The sequence below is a fragment of the Ornithodoros turicata genome, chromosome 1 (assembly GCF_037126465.1).
Source record: "Ornithodoros turicata isolate Travis chromosome 1, ASM3712646v1, whole genome shotgun sequence".
Classification (NCBI taxonomy): domain Eukaryota; kingdom Metazoa; phylum Arthropoda; class Arachnida; order Ixodida; family Argasidae; genus Ornithodoros; species Ornithodoros turicata.
Window position 1 is genome coordinate 153,609,477 of NC_088201.1, and position 20,841 is coordinate 153,630,317.

A 20,841-nucleotide genomic window follows, 5' to 3' on the forward strand; every position below is an offset into this window, starting at 1 on the left:
TGCTTGATGTAGAGATGCTGTAAGCCTAGTCCGCCGTCCTTGACTTTCTTGAACAGGTTTTGTCTTCGCATCCTTTCGAACGTTGAACACCATATTCTGGTGGCAAATATGCGATGACAACGATGTATAATTTTGCGGGAGCATTGCAGGACTTGCAAGAGGTAAATCAGCTTAGCGGCCAGAAAAACATTGCACACAGAAGCTCGTTGAAACATTGAGAGATCTTGTTTTTTCCAGGTCGAAGCATGTGTCCTAATGTTTTGTAATCGCTCCGACCACAAGGAGGTCGTGTTACAACTTTTGTCTAACGGGACCCCAAGGTAGCAAGGACCACGGGTTTGCCACTGAACGCCACAAAAGAATTCCGGGGCTGTTCCCCATTGACCGCACCATATCCCCAGGCTGTCGGGACGAGTGCTATGGAGTAAGATGTAGTCATGATCACGCACTACTCTGACCAGTAACAAAATTATTTCATGTTCTGTCTGGAAAGGAATGGGAACGCGACAAGAGGAAAAACAGATCCAAGTGCCGTGACCAGGATTCGAACCTGGGTTGTTGCGGCCACAACGCAAAGTACTAACCACTATACGATCACGGCTGTCGGGACGAGTGCTAGAGGAGTAAGATGTTGTTATGATGACGCACTATTCTGACCAGTAACAGAATTATTTCATGTTCTGTTTGGAAAGGAATGGGAACGCGACAAGAGGAAAAACAGATCCAAGTGCCGTGACCAGGATTCGAACCTGGGTTGTTGCGGCCACAACGCAAGGTACTAACCACTATACGATCACGGCTGTCGGAACGAGTGCTATGGAGTAAGATGTTGTTTTGATGACGCACTATTCTGACCAGTAACAAAATTATTTCATGTTCTGTCTGGAAAGGAATGGGAACACGATAAGAGGAAAAACAGATCCAAGTGGTAATTCAAAACAGAGCTATCAGAATTACATTTGGGTTACCGTTGCTCGCTCATGTCCCATATCACGAAATTCGTATTCTTACAGTTCATGACATAATCTCTTATAGTATCCTAAGCCTGACCTACCATATATTACAACTTAACCTCACTTTGCCAAAAATAAATTTTCTTCACCTTCGTTCAACCCGGCGTACTAGGGCAGGAGCTGGAGGTCTATTGAACCTACCTACGTCTAATACTAACTATGGGAAGCTGTCGTTTTTGTTCCGTGCAGCTTGCGAGTGGAACCAACTAACACGTGACATAACATGCATTCGTTCTTATCCGCTATTTAGAAACAAACTAAAGCATGTGTTATTCCATAATGCATCTCGTTTGTAACCACCTTCGTTTCTTTGTATCATCTATCTCCGTTCCACTTGAATTTTTTTTGACAATGATATAAGAGTGTTGTACAATTGCATCTGTATCATCATCAAGTGTATTGTATCATCTTCAATTGTTTTGATCATTGTGCTCTGTTATAATATCTTCATTTTGCGATTGATGAGGAACCTTTAACCGGGAGTACTCCCTCTGGTTCCTCTATGTGTATATTCATCTATGTATTTTCATTTGTTTTGGTAGAATAAATAAATGTCAATGCCAAAATGCCGTGACCAGGGTTCGAACCTGGGTTGTTGCGGCCACAACGCAAAGTACTAACCACTATACGATCACGGCTGTCGGGCGAGTGCTATGGAGTAAGATGTAGTCATGATCACGCACTACTCTGACCAGTAACAAAATTATTTCATGTTCTGTCTGGAAAGGAATGGGAACGCGACAAGAGGAAAAACAGATCCAAGGGCCGTGACCAGGATTCGAACCTGGGTTGTTGCGGCCACAACGCAAAGTACTAACCACTATACGATCACGGCTGTCGGGACGAGTGCTAGAGGAGTAAGATGTTGTTATGATGACGCGCTATTCTGACCAGTAACATAATTATTTCGTGTTCTGTTTGGAAAGGAATGGGAACGCGACAAGAGGAAAAACAGATCCAAGTGCCGTGACCAGGATTCGAAACTGGGTTGTTGCGGCCACAACGCAAAGTACTAACCACTATACGATCACGGCTGTCGGGACGAGTGCTATGGAGTAAGATGTAGTCATGATCACGCACTACTCTGACCAGTAACAAAATTATTTCATGTTCTGTCTGGAAAGGAATGGGAACGCGATAAGAGGAAAAACAGATCCAAGTGGCCGTGACCAGGGTTCGAACCTGGGTTGTTGCGGCCACAACGCAAAGTACTAACCACTATACGATCACGGCTGTCGGGACGAGTGCTAGAGGAGTAAGATGTTGTTATGATGACGCACTATTCTGACCAGTAACAGAATTATTTCGTGTTCTGTTTGGAAAGGAATGGGAACGCGACAAGAGGAAAAACAGATCCAAGTGCCGTGACCAGGATTCGAACCTGGGTTGTTGCGGCCACAACGCAAAGTACTAACCACTATACGATCACGGCTGTCGGGACGAGTGCTAGAGGAGTAAGATGTTGTTATGATGACGCGCTATTCTGACCAGTAACATAATTATTTCGTGTTCTGTTTGGAAAGGAATGGGAACGCGACAAGAGGAAAAACAGATCCAAGTGCCGTGACCAGGATTCGAAACTGGGTTGTTGCGGCCACAACGCAAAGTACTAACCACTATACGATCACGGCTGTCGGGACGAGTGCTATGGAGTAAGATGTAGTCATGATCACGCACTACTCTGACCAGTAACAAAATTATTTCATGTTCTGTCTGGAAAGGAATGGGAACGCGATAAGAGGAAAAACAGATCCAAGTGGCCGTGACCAGGGTTCGAACCTGGGTTGTTGCGGCCACAACGCAAAGTACTAACCACTATACGATCACGGCTGTCGGGACGAGTGCTAGAGGAGTAAGATGTTGTTATGATGACGCACTATTCTGACCAGTAACAGAATTATTTCGTGTTCTGTTTGGAAAGGAATGGGAACGCGACAAGAGGAAAAACAGATCCAAGTGCCGTGACCAGGATTCGAACCTGGGTTGTTGCGGCCACAACGCAAAGTACTAACCACTATACGATCACGGCTGTCGGGACGAGTGCTAGAGGAGTAAGATGTTGTTATGATGACGCACTATTCTGACCAGTAACAGAATTATTTCGTGTTCTGTTTGGAAAGGAATGGGAACGCGACAAGAGGAAAAACAGATCCAAGGGCCGTGACCAGGATTCGAACCTGGGTTGTTGCGGCCACAACGCAAAGTACTAACCACTATACGATCACGGCTGTCGGGACGAGTGCTAGAGGAGTAAGATGTTGTTATGATGACGCGCTATTCTGACCAGTAACATAATTATTTCGTGTTCTGTTTGGAAAGGAATGGGAACGCGACAAGAGGAAAAACAGATCCAAGTGCCGTGACCAGGATTCGAAACTGGGTTGTTGCGGCCACAACGCAAAGTACTAACCACTATACGATCACGGCTGTCGGGACGAGTGCTAGAGGAGTAAGATGTTGTTATGATGACGCACTATTCTGACCAGTAACAGAATTATTTCGTGTTCTGTTTGGAAAGGAATGGGAACGCGACAAGAGGAAAAACAGATCCAAGGGCCGTGACCAGGATTCGAACCTGGGTTGTTGCGGCCACAACGCAAAGTACTAACCACTATACGATCACGGCTGTCGGGACGAGTGCTAGAGGAGTAAGATGTTGTTATGATGACGCGCTATTCTGACCAGTAACATAATTATTTCGTGTTCTGTTTGGAAAGGAATGGGAACGCGACAAGAGGAAAAACAGATCCAAGTGCCGTGACCAGGATTCGAAACTGGGTTGTTGCGGCCACAACGCAAAGTACTAACCACTATACGATCACGGCTGTCGGGACGAGTGCTATGGAGTAAGATGTAGTCATGATCACGCACTACTCTGACCAGTAACAAAATTATTTCATGTTCTGTCTGGAAAGGAATGGGAACGCGATAAGAGGAAAAACAGATCCAAGTGGCCGTGACCAGGGTTCGAACCTGGGTTGTTGCGGCCACAACGCAAAGTACTAACCACTATACGATCACGGCTGTCGGGACGAGTGCTAGAGGAGTAAGATGTTGTTATGATGACGCACTATTCTGACCAGTAACAGAATTATTTCGTGTTCTGTTTGGAAAGGAATGGGAACGCGACAAGAGGAAAAACAGATCCAAGTGCCGTGACCAGGATTCGAACCTGGGTTGTTGCGGCCACAACGCAAAGTACTAACCACTATACGATCACGGCTGTCGGGACGAGTGCTACGGAGTAAGATGTAGTCATGATCACGCACTACTCTGACCAGTAACAAAATTATTTCATGTTCTGTCTGGAAAGGAATGGGAACGCGATAAGAGGAAAAACAGATCCAAGTGGCCGTGACCAGGGTTCGAACCTGGGTTGTTGCGGCCACAACGCAAAGTACTAACCACTATACGATCACGGCTGTCGGGACGAGTGCTATGGAGTAAGATGCAGTCATGATCACGCACTACTCTGACCAGTAACAAAATTATTTCATGTTCTGTTTGGAAAGGAATGGGAACGCGACAAGAGGAAAAACAGATACAAGTGCCGTGACCAGGATTCGAACCTGGGTTGTTGCGGCCACAACGCAAGGTACTAACCACTATACGATCACGGCTGTCGGGACTTTTTTTTCTTTTCCACCTTTATTTTTCAGAGCTTACTACTCTGAGTCACGTCGACTCAATACCTCACAATACCATACACAATACGACAAAATCACAGAGAGAGAATACGATGTTTCTCCTCTATACCGGACACGTTAATAACACAATTTCTACAAAACATTCAGCCTTTCGCAGACTGTATCTAACCACTCAGGCACTTCTAAGAGCTGAGTACAAGCTAACTTTACCTGCAGTAGTTCGGCTTTGAAATATTTCATAGGAGGACACAAGGGCTCTTCGTTCCTATCGGCCATACGAAGCTTCCACAAACAGTACATGGCAACAAGAAGAACGATATCGTATCTCACATTTTCACCGGGGCGTAATGGGAGGAAGCGGATAGTGTGAGGATTAAGCGAAAGACGGCGCTTAAGGACTTTGAACTGTAAGTCATCCCAAAAGAATAAAGCTTCTGTGCAGTCCAGAAAAAGGTGATCGACAGTCTCGGGCGTGTTGCAAAATCTGCAATTCACGGACCACGGAACATAGAATCCCTTCTGTTGAAGCCAAGCTTTCACGGGCAGTGTGGACGTGTGTAATTTAAAGAAAAATGACTTCATGTTGGGCTTGACCGGCATCTTCCTGACTCTGCACAATACATCCGTGCCGTGCCATCCGGAGGGGATTTGACGGTAGATGGGCACAGGAAAGAGTACATCGAGAAGATGAGCTACCAACGTTTTCTTGGCGACAGAAAAGAGGTACTCTAAGCTGAATCTAGCCTTCAAGAAGTTTAGGCTCTCGACAACCTCTTTGTAGAACCCGCTTAAGCGTAGACTTTCTTCGTGAAACCCAACATATATATCGGGAATGTGGTTGTACGCAAGGACCCGCTTGATGGTTTCCAGAATCGGGTGTGAACTCTGCCTATAAAAAAACAGTCTCATGACGAGTTGCTTGATGTAGAGATGCTGTAAGCCTAGTCCGCCGTCCTTGACTTTCTTGAACAGGTTTTGTCTTCGCATCCTTTCGAACGTTGAACACCATATTCTGGTGGCAAATATGCGATGACAACGATGTATAATTTTGCGGGAGCATTGCAGGACTTGCAAGAGGTAAATCAGCTTAGCGGCCAGAAAAACATTGCACACAGAAGCTCGTTGAAACATTGAGAGATCTTGTTTTTTCCAGGTCGAAGCATGTGTCCTAATGTTTTGTAATCGCTCCGACCACAAGGAGGTCGTGTTACAACTTTTGTCTAACGGGACCCCAAGGTAGCAAGGACCACGGGTTTGCCACTGAACGCCACAAAAGAATTCCGGGGCTGTTCCCCACTGACCGCACCATATCCCCAGGCTGTCGGGACGAGTGCTATCGAGTAAGATGTAGTCATGATCACGCACTACTCTGACCAGTAACAAAATTATTTCATGTTCTGTCTGGAAAGGAATGGGAACGCGACAAGAGGAAAAACAGATACAAGTGCCGTGACCAGGATTCGAACCTGGGTTGTTGCGGCCACAACGCAAAGTACTAACCACTATACGATCACGGCTGTCGGGACGAGTGCTTGAGGAGTAAGACGTTGTTATGATGACGCACTATTCTGACCAGTAACAGAATTATTTCATGTTCTGTTTGGAAAGGAATGGGAACGCGACAAGAGGAAAAACAGATCCAAGTGCCGTGACCAGGATTCGAACCTGGGTTGTTGCGGCCACAACGCAAGGTACTAACCACTATACGATCACGGCTGTCGGAACGAGTGCTATGGAGTAAGATGTTGTTATGATGACGCACTATTCTGACCAGTAACAGAATTATTTCATGTTCTGTTTGGAAAGGAATGGGAACGCGACAAGAGGAAAAACAGATCCAAGTGCCGTGACCAGGATTCGAACCTGGGTTGTTGCGGCCACAACGCAAAGCACTAACCACTATACGATCACGGCTGTCGGGACAAGTGCTAGAGGAGTAAGATGTTGTTATGATGACGCACTATTCTGACCAGTAACAGAATTATTTCATGTTCTGTTTGGAAAGGAATGGGAATGCGACAAGAGGAAAAACAGATCCAAGTGCCGTGACCAGGATTCGAACCTGGGTTGTTGCGGCCACAACGCAAAGTACTAACCACTATACGATCACGGCTGTCGGGACGAGTGCTAGAGGAGTAAGATGTAGTCATGATCACGCACTACTCTGACCAGCAACAAAATTATTTCATGTTCTGTCTGGAAAGGAATGGGAACGCGATAAGAGGAACAACAGATCCAAGCGCCGTGACCAGAATTCGAACCTGGGTTGTTGCGGCCACAACGCAAAGGACTAACCACTATACGATCACGGCTGTCGGGACGAGTGCTAGAGGAGTAAGATGTTGTTATGATGACGCACTATTCTGACCAGCAACAAAATTATTTCATGTTCTGTTTGGAAAGGAATGGGAACGCGACAAGAGGAAAACCAGATCCAAGTGCCGTGACCAGGATTCGAACCTGGGTTGTTCCGGCCACAACGCAAAGTACTAACCACTATACAATCACGGCTGTCTTTTTTTTTCCTTTTCCACCTTTTATTAACAAAACACACAAGTGCACACAACTACAGGTACGTCACACGGTCGCAACGCCGTAGGCCATTACAAAACGTCTAAAGAGGAAACTGAAGACCTTTTGAATTTGTACATTTGTACGATTTTACAAGTACGTAAGGGCATCAGACAACCAATCTGGCAGCTCTAAACATCGCATAAGGCACAGCTTAAGTTGATATATTTCTATCTTAAAGTATTTCATAGGAGGCATTAACGGTTCTTCGTTCCTGTCAGCCATACGAAGTTTCCACAGACAGTACAAGGCTATAAGCATGACAATATCGTACCTGACTGTTTCCCTCGGGTGTAATGGGAGAAACCGTATGGTGTGTGGGTTAAGCCGAAGTCGAGTTTTGAAAACTTTATACTGGAGATCGTCCCAGAAGAACTGGGCTTCTGTGCAGTCTAAGAAAAGGTGATCATGCGTTTCAGGAACTTTGCAGAACCTGCAGTCTGGCGACCAGGGCACGTATATGCCCTTCTGCGCGAGCCATGCTTTGACAGGTAGTGTTGACGTATGAAGTTTGTAAAAGGATGTCTTCATGTTTAGTTTGATTGGCATCCTTTGGACTCGAACCAAAACATCCCTGCCTGGCCAAGTGGGTGGAATATCTCGATAGACAGGCACAGGGAACAATGTATCGATCAAGTGGAAAAACAGCATGCACTCAACGACCCCCTTGAAAAAGCCTGTTAACCGCATCGTTCCCTCTGCGAACGTGACGTGTAACTCCGGGATGTAATTATATGTAAGGATGCGTTTTACTCCCTCGAGAACTGGATGCAGCTCCTCACGAATGAACCAGAGTCTCATGACCAGTTGTTTGACAAAGAGGTGCTGTAGGCCGAGGCCTCCATCACGAAGTTTTCGAAAAAGATAGTCGCGACGCATCCTCTCAAATGTAGAGCACCAGATTGTGGTGGCAAAAATCCTGTGACAGGCGTGCACTACTTTGCGCGGGCATCGCAAGACTTGCAAAAGGTAAACCAGTTTAGCAGCTAGAAACACGTTGCATACTGTCGCTCGCTGAAAAATTGAAAGGTCTTTCTTCCTCCAGATGAAAGCGTGTTTCCTTATGTTGTCGAGCATCTGGGACCACATTCTACTCGGGTTCCTGGTTTCTTGCAACGGGACACCAAGATAACGAGGGTTTTGTTCCTGCCACGGAATTCCGCAAAAAGCTCCAGGTGTTGTCGCCCAGTGGCCGCACCAAACGCCTAAGGACTTGTCTTTGTTTACACGCGCTCCAGACGCTTGGCCAAACAAATCAACTTGTTCCATGACATTCACTACGCTAGGTTTGTCCTTGACAAGGAATGCAAGATCATCAGCATATGCGGCCACCTTGATCACAGTACCGGCCAGTCGGGACGAGTGCTAGACGAGTAAGATGTAGTCATGATCACGCACTACTCTGACCAGTAACAAAATTATTTCATGTTCTGTCTGGAAAGGAATGGGAACGCGATAAGAGGAATAACAGACCTAAGTGCCGTGACCAGGATTCGAACCTAGGTTGTTGCGGCCACAACGCAAAGTACTAACCACTATACGATCACGGCTGTTTTTTTTTGTTTTTTTTTTCACCTTTATTTTTCAGAGCTTACTACTCTGAGTCACGTACGACTCAATAACTCACAATACCGCTGTTGGTTTTTTTTCCCTGTTTAAAAGCTTTTATTCCGCAAACCGCGTACGCTTGTACATGTCACAACACAATATTAATGTTAAAATATCTTGTGCACTCGTCATGCTACATCCAAGGAAGACATTGTTCATCACACACATTTCTAATGATACACGGAAACCATTCAGGCACATCGTCCCTGTATTGGGCTATTTTGAAAGTTTCTACGAGTTTCTGTCTGAAATACACAAACGGAGGCTTTAGAGGTTCCTCATGCCTGTCCCGAACTTTAAGCTTCCACAACGCATGAAGTCCAACTAGAACGACCATATCGTAACGTGCACCTGTTTTTCCAGCCAAGGGTAAAAACCGGATTGTGTGAAGATTTAAGTACAGGTTTTTCTTCAGCTTTCTTTGTACATCATCCCAGAAAAAGATTGCTTCTGTGCAATCCAGGAAGACGTGGTCAATGGTTTCCGGTACCTTACAGAAACGGCAATTAGCAGTCCATGGCACGAATATACCTTTTGAGGCCAGCCACGTTTTCACTGGAAGCGTACCCGTATGGAGTCGAAAGAAAAATGTCTTGATTTTCGACCTGATTGACATTTTCTTAACGCGACATAATATATCAGTGCCGTGCGTTATGTGTGGAGCACTACGATAGATGGGTGTTGGGAACAGCGAATCTATGAGATCATTTGTCAGTCTCTTCCTTCCGACCTCAAAAACATATTCAACAGAAAATCTACAGAGTAGAAAATTCAGACATTCAACAATCTCCTTGTAAAAGCCGCGAAGTTTAGGTCTTAGTTTTATCACCGACACAGCTACACCTGGCAGATATTCACCAGCTATGCATTGTATCATAGTTCTTAAAACAGGATGGCTCGCATTACGAAAAAAGAATAGTCGTAGTACGATTTGCTTAACAAACAGCCTTAGTGTATCTGGGGTGGCGACTCTGGAACGATAGATACTGTTGGGAGTCGGTAGGCTTTCGATACAGACTGGTGGTTATGATGCCATTATGTAGTTTAATTTCCACATCAAGAAAATTAATATCTGAGGAGGAGTAATTGAATGTAAATTTAATACTAGGATGCACTTGGTTAAAATCGTTAACAAGCAACTCAAGGTCACATTCGGAGTGGGGCCAAATAATGTATATATCATCTAGGAATCACTTATAGAGGAGTGGCTTCAGGGCACAATTTCTGAGGAACGGTTCTTCCAAGGATATCATGAAGATATTTGCATAGTTCGGGGACATTTTTGTTCCCATTGCTGTACCATTGACCTGTATGTAGTGTTTGTCGTCGAATTCGAAGTTATTGCATGTTAGAATCAGATTCAGGAGTTCCGTGAGGACGGACGTATCATAACCCTGATCGGGTTGATTCTTAAATGCACACTCTGCAGCTGCTATTCCATCTGAGTGGGGAATGTTAGTATACAGGGAAGTGACATCTAGAGTTGCTGACAGACAGTTAGGAGGAACGTTTATTTTACGTATATCTTGATGGAAATGGTTGGCGTCCTTAACGTATGAGTCGAATTTAGACGGGATGGGCTTGAGGAGATGATCCACGAATGATGAAAGATTCTCAGTGACTGTACCATTACAGGAAACAATCGGCCTTTAAGGGTGCGTATTTCGAAATCCTGACCGATACAGAAGAGCGGCGGCGGCGGCAGAAAATCCCGAAAACCCGATGCGTTTGATGTACGGACGCCGACGGCGGCTATTTGTAAATTGTACGCCTCATCCCCAGGGGCAGGGCGGAGGATGGTGAAATGTGCTGGAGAACAAGGTTAGGTTGGAACACGCACGTAATTTTGAAATTCTTTACTATGTGTTTGGATTACAAGCAAGGGTGGGTCAAATTTGACTACCCCTTGGACTGTAGATGAGGCGGAACGTTACGAAGTTATAGTTGAAACCAGACAGATATTCGGAGAATGTGTTACGCCATATACAACAAGAGGGCAACAACTGTTAATTGGAACGTTCAGAAACTGTAGCACAAGGAACAGTATGTCCAGTCGCTCTGTTAATGTCAATGTCGTTCTTTCCCTGTCTGATGTAGTATGTGCCTCGACCCACATTCGAAGCACATCAAGATAGTCTCTTGCGTCAAAACAGTTGTCATTTAGGAGCCTCCACTGATAATTCATATGCTGTGAGTAAACAGGGTGCGTAGAATTGATCCACTATACTGAACTGTCAGTACGATGTGTCATGCTGTGTGTTGCTGTAGAGATGTGTTATGCTAAGGCTGAGACATACACTGAAGGCAGGAACACAAACAGGCTATCTGCATTTCAATGCGAAAGTGAATACCGTGTTGTACTTATTATATCTCCATACAGATAATAAGTATTACAAATGTCAGCACACACTAGTAGACAGGTCCCATCAATAGTTATACTATAGGACATTTTTGTGAATTTTAATATATTTTGCAACATCAACAACCGGAACAAACTTGCAGGCGTGTCAATCGAACGACAGATGTGGCCTGGCTTGTATTGAAGGAAAATGATATTGTGTCAAAATTATAATGTAATGATTGGATATTTTTAATAAAGAGACATAAATTGTAATCGAGCAGCATCGCTTTGACACTTGCATGGGCGAGACTGACTTTGAAGCCTGGCTGTCGCTGCATCGAGCTCTTCTTCTGAATGGGCATAGAGGACCTACAGTCAGGAAACAAGTGTGTGTTGTTCACACTTGACACATGTATTTCAATCGAAACTGGCAAATTAATTCTATGTCTCTTAAACTGGGTTGCACTAGTGCAGATTAGACCTCCGTAAACTTGAGAGTGCAGTGCTATGGACTGTGCACGCAATGACTCATTTTATATGCTCGCTAATTCAATGAAAATTCTAACATTTAAATTTTATTTTGTGACACTTTTGGAATGACATGCTTTACGTATCGGAACCTTCAGTGAAAAATATTTCGGAAAAACTATGTAGGCAATTGGTGATTTTTTCAAGTTATCATTTGGTTACAGTTTACACATTGTTTGTACAGAGCAGTGTCCAATGCTCATCCGTCGAACAATGGCGTTGGGATGTCCATGTCAGTACCGTACTGGGAATTGTGGACCCAACATTCTCGTGTCGCTTACCGACATCTTTACCGCGCGTCATTAAGTCCCTCCTACATCGCTTACGGCTGAATGTTGCGTTTACGCCGTACTACCGTTACCAGACAGGGTGTGCCAGTAGCCCCTTGTGCCCGGAGTGTGGTGTACCGCGGACCATGTGATCATCGCATGTGCCACTTATAGGAGGGAGCGTCACTTGTTGGCAAACGACTTTGCGCGGATTGACAGCGGACCCCTTGACCTCAGACTCATTTTGGAACCATGGGACACACGAAGGCAGATGTCCGTCTTGCGACACTTCATCAAATTCCCGGCAACTACCGGCCAGATCGACTCTCTCTAAAACCCGGTCAGCGTCGTCAGCATCATCCTCATCACCGTCCTCTCATTTTCTCCCCAATAGCAATGGGGTAGCATTCTGCTCAACGAGCGGAAGTCATCCCCATATGATCGTCATCATGTATTTCTCTCTCTCTCTTACTCAGCTCACTTGACGTATCTATCGCAACAACAACAACAACAACAACAACAACAACAACAACAACAACTTTATTTTGACTTTGGAGAGTGGGGAGGTTCATCGCTAGAGGCGATACTCTACCCCATTGCTGGTGGGGAATAAAATAACGAGCCCCTTCACAAGAACGATCGAAGTCCGACGGTGTTCAGAAATGTCAAAAGAGCTTTGAGCGCAGATCGTTGCTGGGCTGGATTGGGCCAGGGACCAAGCAATTTCGATAGGGAGGAGGGGCGAGAGTCCAGCTGGCGAAGAGACTCGGAGAGTGCGCTTCGGGAAGGTTGGTAGTGGGGGCAATGAAGAAGAATGTGCTCCAGATCCTCAAGAGCGCCACAGTGGCAGCAGGTGGGAGAGCCAATTTGTCTCAAGTGTCTGGAACGGCGGTCTCCTCCCAGCAGAACAATACTGGTCCGTTTCCGATACGAGAGTGCTGCTTCTGCGGCGCTGTCGGCCTGCTCATTCCCCACGACACCACCATGGGCTGGAACACACTGGAGAACTAGCCTGTGGCCTGCTGCGTAGACAGTGTAGTAAGCCATTAACACATCTGTGACTAGGGGTGCGGATGGGCCTCATATGCCGGAATTTTGAATAGCTTGAAGTGCAGATTTGGAGTCTGTGAAGACTGTCGATTCCCGCGGTGTAAAATCAGCGGTGTGTTGTAGAAAGAAATGGATGGCACATAGAGTTTCGCAGCTGTGGAGGAGGAGGGATGTGAAAGGCGTCGTCCTTGCACTACGCCTTCGGATGGTATGACGGATGCTGAGGCGACTTGTTGTATCGGGATGCGCCATCTGTATACGATGCTGCCGTAAATGTAGAAAACTTCACGTCTACCAGAGAAGAAAAATGGGCTCGGAGGACCTGAGGGGGGACCTGATCTCTTCTTTCCAGAAGGTTTGGAAGGCTTACGAAAGTCGGCGGTACCGGCAGAGACGGGGGGCTTCCGGCGGTATGACGTCCTTATAGCTGTGAAGCCAGGGAGAGTCTTGCGCGTCCTCTGCGCTACTCGATAGAAGTTGCTTTCAGGGCGGTATCGAATTTTTCTGTGGAGCGGGTGACGGGGAATGTGAGCACGCAAACGTAGGAAGTGCCGAGCCGTTTCACGTTCACGTAGAACCTAAATCGGGAGTTCACCAGCTTCAGCCAGTACTTGCCGTGTTTCAGCCATTCTTGGAACTCCGAGCCAGCGACGAAGGCTTCGAGCAAACAGGGACCGAAGGGTGTTTAATGATGATGTTGATATACTGCGCAGAATAGGTAGGCTGTAAAGCACAGTCGCCCTCACCAACACCGCGTGAACTGCGAGCAGGGAACGCTGATCACAGCCCCATCCTGAGCCAGAAAGATGTTGAATTGCGGGGAGCCATCGCTGCACTTTAGTTTCAAGGTGTTTAATGTGGCGAGCGCAGCGCAAGTCCGAGTCGAGTACCACGCCAAGGTACTCGACTCGCCAAGGTACTCGCCAAGGTACTCGAAGGTGCAGGTATCTATCGCATGTTCATTTGTCTGTCACACAAACAGGGGTGACAAAGGATAAGAGCGTTCACACTGGCCAACTTTCTGCACCAACTGCACATTCATGACCGACTCAAATTGGAGGGAATCTGTCACCGAACGAAACCTTCAGAAATTGGTTGTGCATTGGCAAGTCAGCGAGAGGAGCACTGTCACATGACTTATGCCATCACTTCCAATGGTGATGATATTTTATTTGTGTCATACTGCCCTACTACTATTATTACATTGCAGGTGTAGCTGAAAAATAATAGTTCTTAAAAGGTCAAAGTCGCAGAAGCATCCCAGTTGGCATTTCTTAAGAGAATGTGGTTCTCTTGGTGAAATAACATGATGTGAGATTGTTTGTCTGCGGAGCTGCCTAGTTGGTACTTGTGTATACGCAGATGGCACCGCCTCGAAGTTGGTCTGTTGATCTCTGTGAACACTGCTTAAGGAACAGGCACAGGGCATGCTTTGGAATCCTTCTCTACTTGACTTGTAAACAGCAATGGCTATGATGTCGTTCCGCAGGTGAGACAGCACGTTTGCATCATGAGACGACGCGAGTGCTGTGCACCAGTTCGGTAGAGAAGACGAATGAAAAGCGCAGTGTATCTTCCATGTGACCCTTAATTTCTGCCCCCTATGTGTGAACCACGCGGATGAACACACAACTGACAGCAGCCAAAGAGCACATTTGTACAATGCTTCACGCAAGAAATATGTAAACAGAATCCAACTAATAACTCGAAATAGTCACTGAGTGTCAATGCAGTTCGTTCTCAGCTGTTGACCCAACTCTATTATTTGAAATGCTAGGCGGTTTCCCTCGCCTCTTTATGTCTCTCGTGCGTCGTTTACGACTTAGCGTCGCATTCACCCCTGCACTCCGGTATAGGCTGGGCCACAACAACACGGCGCTGTGTACAACTCTTGGTTTCCCGGCAACAATCCGACACATTCTAGAAGACTGCAGCCAGTACGTACGCGAGCGACGGGCCCTTAAATATCAACTTGAAATGCTGGATCAGAGGCCATTCAACATCTGCAAAGTTCTCGGTCCATGGAGTACCTGCTGGACATCAGTGCCGTCCACTTGGCGCTTTTCTTTCCTTTCTGAGGGCCACCGGTCTCCTTCAAGAACTGTAGGGATTTCCTTCCCTCGTCATCCTTTCATGTGAACCTTTTTGGAATGGGGTAGGGTCCTGCACTCAACGCAGGGAAACATCCCACATCACCATCATCATTCATTCATCTATGTTGTTGTTGTGGCCTATTGAAACTTGTGGTGAATTTTTCAAGCACACTCGACGGATCAGGATGATACGCAATATTATTTTTCTAATCATTTTGAGGAACCAGAGGTTATTACACAACAAGAAGGGCGAATTCAAGACGGAGTCTCTCCCAGAAGCGCGCGCTTTTAATCAAGAGCTGCTGCTTCTTCCAAGGTATATCCAAACTGGTACCGAAAAAAGCGAGAATACCAAATCAGACCCATCGGCAGGGGTACCATCATGAGAGGTGAGCGATCCTGGGTGTTGGCAGTAGAGGTACGATCGTAAACAACAAGAACAACAACAACAAAACTTTACCGCATGGGGGGTATATGTTTATTCACACAAAAGGAGATGTCAGCCAGGCAAGTGCCGGCTTGCTACTAAAAAAAAAGAAAGAAAAACAGGTGCGGGAGAAGCCGCGATGGCAACGATGTGCTGCCTGCGGTGAGGCTTGCCGCCTGTGCTTCTGAGGGTGGTCATCATTTCGGTGGCCTTGAGGTACTCGAAGAGTGCTCCCGTTGCCCTGGGCTCGGGACAGGCCCGAGGAGTGTAGCGAGCGAGAGGGGGTGCTGGCCCAAGGCTTGGAAGCGTCGGGCGACGGAGGCACGGGGCGCCGAGAACGTCGGGCACGTTACCAGGAAGTGGGCTACGTCAGCGATGGCGCCGCAGGAATCGCAGTTTGCGTTGCCGCGTCTGCCCATCTTGTGCAGGAGTGATGGAGTGTAGGCGACGTTAAAGGGACTATCGCATCCGGGAACGTGTGTATGAGACCCATACCATAATGTTCGGTATCATTTCACAATCTAGTTGGCCAAATTTCTCTTTCGAGAACGCCGTACATATTGAGTAAACGAATTTTAAATATTCCCGCCGCCTCTGAAGCTAAGGAAGCCCAGCGATAGTAACATCATGATGACGTAACGCAGCCGCACGAATGGGAGGGCTGCGCAGACGACAGTCTCCGAGCTCGTCTGCTTCGGTTTTGAGTCGCCATCGTCGCCATTTACCTCGCGAAAAGTCATCGATAAATACGCCGACTTCCGCTTGTGATTGCGAGTTCTGACGCGACCATGTCGCGTGAAACACGGTGTTACGTTCCTGGGTGTACGAACACTTCGGGCTCTAACCCAGAAGTGACATTCCACAAGCCGAGGGACAGTGACACGAAGCGAAAATGGGAGGCAGTAGTCGCCAGCAGACATCCTGACGTACGAGGAGAAATACATGTGTCCCGCGTTTGTTCTTCACACTTTGCGGAGGATGCGTACATGGAAACGGATGTTCTACAAATCCGACTTGGAGTTCCGAAACGAAAGCGGCTGAAGGCTGACGCCGTGCCCACAATATTTCCGGAACCAACTCGGCCGCGGTCTGCTGAGGTGGGTCACAGTTCTCGTATATGTCAAATGGGACCCCGCAAAAGGACATAATAATTGATAGGATCTAGCCCTGAAAAGCGTGCCTGCAACGCAGTTTACACGCTTTTCTCGGCATTGGCGCAGCCGGCGAAGTTCGATCCCTAAAACTAAGCAATGTGGGTTTTGCAAGGGAAACCCATGAGCTGAGATTGCCATTCTCGTAGTGCTTGCTGGAAATGTCGCTTACCGATGGGATGGATTATTATGAGAACATATATAATGAAGGGGCGTATGCACGTTTTCATTTAGCCGCGCGTTATATACGAACACGAACGGTACTTTGTCCTTTTGTGGGCTCCCATTCAGCGAGCAAATTTGCGCGTGAGGTTTCATTTTCTCTACTGCATTAATGCATGCTGGAAATACAGGTTGCATGTTCGAAAAACAAGTGACAACTTTATTTTGAGATTATGAATGGGGAGTTTGTCGCCATGGGCGATACTCTACCCCATTGCTTCTGGTAATGTGTGGTATGGAACAATATGAGTCCATTTTCATAAGAGGTATCTGTACAAGGAATGTTTTTTCTAGGCAGATTTGTGAAAACCAATCTATTACATATCTTATGAGATGTTGACTTATGAATTGGAACCACAAGTAAATAGTTTCGTTTACAGGTCCAGTCCACCAGCTTCACTGAAGCCAGTGCAAGTGGTACGTTCCGTAGAGAGCTCTTATTAGGCATTGCTGCACATTCATGCTCCCGCCTATCTGTTCCAGTTTAAGATGTTTTTGTCGTACTTGTCCTATACCAGCCTGTTACAGTGATAGGTGTGATAACGTGTTTGTATTGTAGACGTGGAAAGGATGGAATCAGCAAGCGATGCGGGTGAATGTTTCAGCCTACAACAATCCATGTCATCAGCGGGTCCGGAAAATGGTACATGCCCAATTCATTTATGCTCACTCTTGATAAAATCCATGGTGGTTAAAATGAATGCATAGGCAATTACTCTTGAGATTCATAGCTCCTCCTTGTAAACACAGGAGAGCAGTAATCACATCATATCCCATATTGTTTTTTCATAGCTGTATTGCATAATTGCCTTTCTGCATTTTTTGTATGTGTCATGTTGGTATTGCTCTATTTCTTCAGTGCTAGTGCTGGATGGACTGCCCCTTGAACCATTTGTGCCCTACCAGATAGTCAGCCAATATGGGTTCCATTACACATTAGTACCGCACAAGCCAGAATCTGTAGCGGAAAGGGTTCAGGACAAGGAAACACAAACAGCTATTCCGACATCCACGCTTGGTAATATTGTAATATCATTTACAGGGAACAGACCTTTTACACACGTAGCCTACTACCAATTTGGTTTGCAGGCACTCAAACTGGGTTCCACATGCAAAGTAGGGAAAGCCAGACAGGCATGAGCCTCCCCCCTTCCAGCTCCCTTCTGTTGACATCATCTGAACTAGCAACTTGGTGTCCAGAAGACAGCAACATTGAAAGCGTGGAGGTCTCTGCAGGACAGGCTTCCATGCAGCATATAGGTGCACCAGCATTTGAGGAACTGATGCCAACAGATATGCTTTACATGCCTCTTTCGCCCGTCCACTGCTCCACCCCAGCTAGAGAAGAACTTGATACAACCTTGGGATCTACATGGTATGCCGTAGTACAAGTGTATTATATTTACAGAAAATTGTTAATAGCTCTGGTGATCTAGTGATTACAAAAAGGAAAGCTATGACGTCCATTTAAGTTAATATGAATTACATTGTGACCATTGTGAGGCAAGTGTGACAGAGTTACAGCATATTTGTCTACCCACAGATTAATATTGCCTCTTGATGTGATTTACTATCCATGTGGGTGGTGAGCCTAAACAGCTTGTACCCTATCATGAAGTTGCTACTATCTGTGTCGGGGCTGAACCCATGATAATTGGGTCAGTAGGTGGACATGCTACCAATCAATTGATAGGAGTCACCTTGAAATGAATACCACGGATGCTAACAGCATATGTTACAACAGCAGTCAAGGTGGTGGATAAAGCTTGAAGATAAAAAAGCTTAGGAAGAACAACAGACATACACACGGATAGCTCATAGCAGCAGTATAACACGTAACACAGACATGACCGAAGTTATAACAACAAAATACATGGGAACAGAAGGGGTAAGGAAGCTGTGGCCAACAAACTAGGCCACCATGACCACGCTGGGGAACAGGTCATTTTAACCTTGGTGAAACAGACCTACAGGGAAGGATGTACAGGGATTTTATGAAAAAGTCATCCTAGAAACAGCACCGCAAAGTGTGCTGCCCTGACGAATAGGCCGTGCATTCCAAGACATAGATGCCTTCCTAGACTGAATAGCAAAGGCTTTCTACTTCACACACAGCATTGTATTACACATATACGTTTCGCAAAGGTGAATAACTTCTTTTCTTTCTCGATGTAGCCAGCCTGATCCGAAGGACGTGACGGTCCACTCATCTGAATTAACAGAGGGATCAGAGACTGAAGAGTAAGCTTTGCACTTGAAAGCCGTGGGAATTCTTACATTGCAACTATTTTTTTCCTAGTGACGAATATGAGAAGGAACATGAGGGACATCATTCTAAATCCCATGTGCATCGAATGTAAGTACAGCATGCTCCAGTATGCTGTGTTTTAAGACATAGAAATATGTGATTGCTTTTCAGGCTAAATCCAGAGGAACGTCTCTTCCTGGTGGCGGAGTCAAGTCTGCGAGAGCTCCTGTCACAGTGTCCTTGTGGCAGCAGCGATGCTGAAACAGACATCACAACAAGGGGCACATGGCTGAGAGCAGCAACAGCTTGCAGCTGTGGGAAACTGCGTACATGGTCCAGCCAGCCTTGGGTGGAAGACAGACCACTCGGAAACATTCTGCTCTGTAGTGCGATTCTGTTTTCCGGCGTGAACATAACCAAGGCATTTCGTATGTTTGCCATGATGAAGGTACAAATACAGGCACTTTTCTAGTGTTAATGTAACCAAGGCATTTTGTACATGTTCCATACGATGCAGGTGCCAACACTGACTTTGTCGCAGTACTTCAGAACACAGAAACAGCACCTCTTTCCTGCCGTGAATGATGTGAGTACATTTATAAAGTGTGTGCCTATTATCGTTCAAGAAAACAAGTAACATATCCTAGCGGTAGCTCGAAAGTCACAGAATGTTTTCACCCAATGTTCCTTTTAGTATGTGATCTTATCTTATCTACAACTGTTGTAGGTCTTCCTGAGCAGACAAGCTGAGCTACTGGACCGGCTCCGCCCAGTGCCCCTGACCCTTGCGGGAGATGGCAGATGTGATTCGCCAGGCCACACAGCCCTCTATGGCACTTACACACTGCTTGAGACAGTTGCCAATAGGATCATCCACTTTGAATTGGTCAAGATATCTCATACCAAATCTTTCTGTAACAGTATCGTAAACATTGCATCATGCAATTCATACTTTTTCGGGTAATACCCGATATTTACCCTCAAGCTTCCAATTTTCGGCCTTAATCCAGTTTCTCCCTAAAAAAAATGTGGTTCTAATTAAGTGTTTTTTTCATTGCGGAACTGGCAGAGCTTACTCACAATGTTGTACTAAAATCCTTAACACTACGAGCTCAGGACTAATTGCTGCTATTCAGAGAGTGGAAGAAGTGTTGACGCTGTACAGGCCTACAAGTGTTGAAGTTCCACAGCCTAATTGAGCACATCAAAACATAGCTCTGCTGTTTCTGTTGTCAAATGACCATACCTCTAGGGGGCAACACTACCCTGTATATGGGTATAACATGTGTAATACGTCGATCTTGGTGTTTTATGTAACAGTCAACAGAAGTCTCAAGCAGCAATGCCATGAAGGTACATGGTCTAAAGAACTGCCTTGCCTACCTTGAAGCACATGACATGGTTGTGGACACCATAGTGACTGACCGCCACACTGCAATACAGTCTGTGTTAAGGGAATTGTGTCCACACATCAAACACCGTTTTGACGTGTGGCACGTTGCGAAAGGTGAGCACTCTCAACAAGCATGGAAAGTTGCTTTCGGTATTCAAACTCATGTGGTAACTTTGAACAGGGATCAAGAAAAAGCTTGTGTCTCTCAGCCGCTCCACAAAGCACCACGTTGTGAAGTTCTGGATAGAGAGCCTTATCCGACACATATACTGGTGTCCAA

General features: G+C 46.0%; 2 long non-coding RNA genes and 20 other non-coding genes across 22 annotated transcripts; 2 read left to right on the forward strand and 20 right to left on the reverse strand.

The window, feature by feature from the left end:
- Nucleotides 1-529: 529 nt before the first annotated feature.
- Trnah-gug (transfer RNA histidin (anticodon GUG)) lies at nt 530-601 on the reverse strand. The gene has a single exon. It is a non-coding gene; the product is annotated as a tRNA-His (tRNA).
- Nucleotides 602-728: 127 nt separating this feature from the next.
- Trnah-gug (transfer RNA histidin (anticodon GUG)) lies at nt 729-800 on the reverse strand. Its single transcript has one exon. It is a non-coding gene; the product is annotated as a tRNA-His (tRNA).
- A 779-nt stretch (nt 801-1,579) lies between these two features.
- Trnah-gug (transfer RNA histidin (anticodon GUG)) lies at nt 1,580-1,651 on the reverse strand. Its single transcript has one exon. It is a non-coding gene; the product is annotated as a tRNA-His (tRNA).
- A 125-nt stretch (nt 1,652-1,776) lies between these two features.
- On the reverse strand, nt 1,777-1,848 carry Trnah-gug (transfer RNA histidin (anticodon GUG)). The gene has a single exon. It is a non-coding gene; the product is annotated as a tRNA-His (tRNA).
- Nucleotides 1,849-2,174: 326 nt separating this feature from the next.
- Nucleotides 2,175-2,246, reverse strand: Trnah-gug (transfer RNA histidin (anticodon GUG)). Its single transcript has one exon. It is a non-coding gene; the product is annotated as a tRNA-His (tRNA).
- A 127-nt stretch (nt 2,247-2,373) lies between these two features.
- Nucleotides 2,374-2,445, reverse strand: Trnah-gug (transfer RNA histidin (anticodon GUG)). The gene has a single exon. It is a non-coding gene; the product is annotated as a tRNA-His (tRNA).
- Nucleotides 2,446-2,771: 326 nt separating this feature from the next.
- Nucleotides 2,772-2,843, reverse strand: Trnah-gug (transfer RNA histidin (anticodon GUG)). The gene has a single exon. It is a non-coding gene; the product is annotated as a tRNA-His (tRNA).
- Nucleotides 2,844-2,970: 127 nt separating this feature from the next.
- Nucleotides 2,971-3,042, reverse strand: Trnah-gug (transfer RNA histidin (anticodon GUG)). The gene has a single exon. It is a non-coding gene; the product is annotated as a tRNA-His (tRNA).
- A 127-nt stretch (nt 3,043-3,169) lies between these two features.
- On the reverse strand, nt 3,170-3,241 carry Trnah-gug (transfer RNA histidin (anticodon GUG)). The gene has a single exon. It is a non-coding gene; the product is annotated as a tRNA-His (tRNA).
- A 326-nt stretch (nt 3,242-3,567) lies between these two features.
- On the reverse strand, nt 3,568-3,639 carry Trnah-gug (transfer RNA histidin (anticodon GUG)). The gene has a single exon. It is a non-coding gene; the product is annotated as a tRNA-His (tRNA).
- A 326-nt stretch (nt 3,640-3,965) lies between these two features.
- Nucleotides 3,966-4,037, reverse strand: Trnah-gug (transfer RNA histidin (anticodon GUG)). Its single transcript has one exon. It is a non-coding gene; the product is annotated as a tRNA-His (tRNA).
- Nucleotides 4,038-4,164: 127 nt separating this feature from the next.
- On the reverse strand, nt 4,165-4,236 carry Trnah-gug (transfer RNA histidin (anticodon GUG)). Its single transcript has one exon. It is a non-coding gene; the product is annotated as a tRNA-His (tRNA).
- Nucleotides 4,237-4,363: 127 nt separating this feature from the next.
- Nucleotides 4,364-4,435, reverse strand: Trnah-gug (transfer RNA histidin (anticodon GUG)). The gene has a single exon. It is a non-coding gene; the product is annotated as a tRNA-His (tRNA).
- Nucleotides 4,436-4,561: 126 nt separating this feature from the next.
- Nucleotides 4,562-4,633, reverse strand: Trnah-gug (transfer RNA histidin (anticodon GUG)). Its single transcript has one exon. It is a non-coding gene; the product is annotated as a tRNA-His (tRNA).
- A 1,472-nt stretch (nt 4,634-6,105) lies between these two features.
- Trnah-gug (transfer RNA histidin (anticodon GUG)) lies at nt 6,106-6,177 on the reverse strand. Its single transcript has one exon. It is a non-coding gene; the product is annotated as a tRNA-His (tRNA).
- A 127-nt stretch (nt 6,178-6,304) lies between these two features.
- On the reverse strand, nt 6,305-6,376 carry Trnah-gug (transfer RNA histidin (anticodon GUG)). The gene has a single exon. It is a non-coding gene; the product is annotated as a tRNA-His (tRNA).
- A 126-nt stretch (nt 6,377-6,502) lies between these two features.
- On the reverse strand, nt 6,503-6,574 carry Trnah-gug (transfer RNA histidin (anticodon GUG)). Its single transcript has one exon. It is a non-coding gene; the product is annotated as a tRNA-His (tRNA).
- A 127-nt stretch (nt 6,575-6,701) lies between these two features.
- Nucleotides 6,702-6,773, reverse strand: Trnah-gug (transfer RNA histidin (anticodon GUG)). Its single transcript has one exon. It is a non-coding gene; the product is annotated as a tRNA-His (tRNA).
- Nucleotides 6,774-7,099: 326 nt separating this feature from the next.
- Trnah-gug (transfer RNA histidin (anticodon GUG)) lies at nt 7,100-7,171 on the reverse strand. The gene has a single exon. It is a non-coding gene; the product is annotated as a tRNA-His (tRNA).
- A 1,538-nt stretch (nt 7,172-8,709) lies between these two features.
- On the reverse strand, nt 8,710-8,781 carry Trnah-gug (transfer RNA histidin (anticodon GUG)). Its single transcript has one exon. It is a non-coding gene; the product is annotated as a tRNA-His (tRNA).
- Nucleotides 8,782-18,074: 9,293 nt separating this feature from the next.
- Nucleotides 18,075-19,274, forward strand: LOC135371226 (uncharacterized). Its single transcript, XR_010415537.1, has 3 exons — nt 18,075-18,295; nt 19,096-19,161; nt 19,220-19,274. It is a non-coding gene; the product is annotated as an uncharacterized LOC135371226 (long non-coding RNA).
- Nucleotides 19,275-19,345: 71 nt separating this feature from the next.
- LOC135371232 (uncharacterized) lies at nt 19,346-20,332 on the forward strand. Its single transcript, XR_010415540.1, has 3 exons — nt 19,346-19,616; nt 19,686-19,754; nt 19,896-20,332. It is a non-coding gene; the product is annotated as an uncharacterized LOC135371232 (long non-coding RNA).
- Nucleotides 20,333-20,841: the final 509 nt, after the last annotated feature.